The sequence below is a fragment of the Nyctereutes procyonoides genome, unplaced genomic scaffold (genome assembly GCF_905146905.1).
Source record: "Nyctereutes procyonoides isolate TBG_1078 unplaced genomic scaffold, NYPRO_anot_genome, whole genome shotgun sequence".
In the NCBI taxonomy this organism is placed as follows: Eukaryota; Metazoa; Chordata; class Mammalia; order Carnivora; family Canidae; genus Nyctereutes; species Nyctereutes procyonoides.
The window spans coordinates 1,237,366-1,239,428 of NW_026575024.1; the positions used below are offsets into that span (position 1 = coordinate 1,237,366).

The 2,063-nt window shown below is 64.4% G+C and overlaps 1 long non-coding RNA gene across 1 annotated transcript; it reads right to left on the reverse strand.

The window, feature by feature from the left end:
* Positions 1 to 1,693, reverse strand: LOC129498404 (uncharacterized). Its single transcript, XR_008662123.1, has 4 exons — positions 1,396 to 1,693; positions 499 to 632; positions 202 to 287; positions 1 to 100 (listed from the first exon to the last, which is right to left on the reverse strand). It is a non-coding gene; the product is annotated as an uncharacterized LOC129498404 (long non-coding RNA).
* Positions 1,694 to 2,063: the final 370 nt, after the last annotated feature.

Here is a 2,063-nt window from a genome sequence, read left to right on the forward strand (position 1 = left end):
ATGGTGACCCCTGCATGACTCAGAGTCCATTCGCTTGCGTGCTCAGGAAACAGTAGGTCATCGGGGGTCACCGTGGTTTCATCGGGAGTGTCACCCAGAGCTGGGGCGGAAACATTGAACGAGCCTAAACCCTTCCTGGGAAACTCCCCGGTCTTTGCGGGGCGGCCCTGCAGCCCGACCTCTGGCCCCGCCCCCGTTCACCTGTGGCCAGGTAGCTCCTGGTGGATGGGGAGACTGAGGCACGGGGCCCGCTGTCCCGGGCTTGGTCCAGGCTCCGTGTGAACGGGCTGCAAAGGGACCGGGTGGCGAGGGCTGAGTCGCGTCCGAAGTGCGTCTGCTGGGGCACCCCGGCCCTCCTGCGTCCCTGCGGGCGCCCGTGGCCCATGGAAGCCCTTCCCACGGCCCCAACGCCAGGTCAGCGAGAAACAAGGCGGCTTTCCCCCCGCTCCTCCTGGTGCCCCCTCGGGCACACGTACGCGGGTTTGTTCACAAGCTCACCCACGGGGCCGCATGCTGGCGGGGTCCTGGTCACTCACAGCCCTTCCCCACTGCGCTGACCAACCCACAGGACTGAGCCGTGCAGGACACCCCACAGTCCACACCGGAAAGGAGCAGAAATGCCTCATTCTTGCCTAAAAAAAAGGAAACATTTTATTATATTTATTTATTTATTTATTTTAGAGAGAGAGAGCTAGATGCAGGGGGGGGGGGAGCGGTAGGGGGAGAGTCTCCAGCAAGCTCCATGCTTGGTGCGGAGCCCACATGGAACCCAACGTGGGGACTTGACCTCATGACCCTGAGATCATGACCTGAGCCGAAATCAAGTCACATGCTCAACCCACTGAGAAACATAAAAAAAAAAAAAAAAAAAACATGGTGTGAGGGCCTGGGGGGCTCTGTCGGCAAAGCGCCTGCCTTCTGCTCAGGTCGTGATCTCGGGGGTCCTGGGATCGAGTCCTGCGTCAGGCTCCCTCTCCGCAGGGCTTCTGCCTCTCACCCACCCCCGTCCCTACCCTTGCTCTCTCTCTCTCTCTCTCTCTCTCTTTCTCTCAAATAAATAAAATCATTTAAAAAAAAGAAAGAAAAATAAGCCACGGGTTTATCCCCTGGGTTTGCTTTTGTTTCTGCCTGTTGCCAACATCACGAAGGTGAGGGTCTCCAGCCGCGGTCGGTGCTGACCCGGTGGCCGTCCCCCCTGCTGCTCAGACCGGCCCTTCTCAGGCCTGTCCCCGCCCCCGGCTCCTGAGCACCTCCTGTGACGGCGTCCCCGGCTGCAGGTGTCACCCAGGTGCCCGCCCGCCCCTCCCCGCGCCCCAGCCGCCCTCGCGGGGCCCATCGCAGGTGGGCCGCATACGGTCCGAACTCCCCTCCGCGCGTCAACACCGCCCTTCCGACCGTGTGAGACGCAGAGGAAGGCAGACGGTCAGCCCGGTCCTCGCTGGCGTCCGCGCTCTTCCCAGGCCCGCTCACACGATGCACATCCCTACGGCCCAGGGGACACCTGCTGCCCCACAGGCCACCACTGTGGTCGACCCAGGGAGGGGAGGCCCCCGCCGCTGCCCGCGGAGCTGGGTGGGGACCTGCCCCAGGAGCGTGGTGGTCTCCCGGCCACCGTGGAGGGGACGTCCTGTGCAGGCCCGGCCCGGCGTCTCCGTACAGAGCCCTTCTCTTGGGGCACTTTCCTGGTTGCTAAGGAAGGGACCTCGTTGGCCCGTGGGTCCCGCTGCTGCAGCGAGAACTGGATGCCGTCCACGCAGATGCCTGCGCTGCCCCCACGTGATCCAGGCCAGCGTGGGCGTCCCGGTCACAGCATCACGGCCTGGGCGGGGCTGGGGTGCGTGTGCTCGGCAGGTGCTGCTGGATGACCGCGGCAGACTCATGCCTCTCACGCCACCTGCCCCGGTCACCGGGCCTGGAACCTGGTGGTGCATGTCCTGGAGGCCGTCAAGGGGGCGGCTCCCAGGGCTGTAACCGGTCAGGTCCGGCGCAGTGACGCCCAGAGCAGTCCTGACCCTTGGCCGCGGGCCTGTGGGCTGGGCTCCTCCACGGCGGTGCACTGAGTC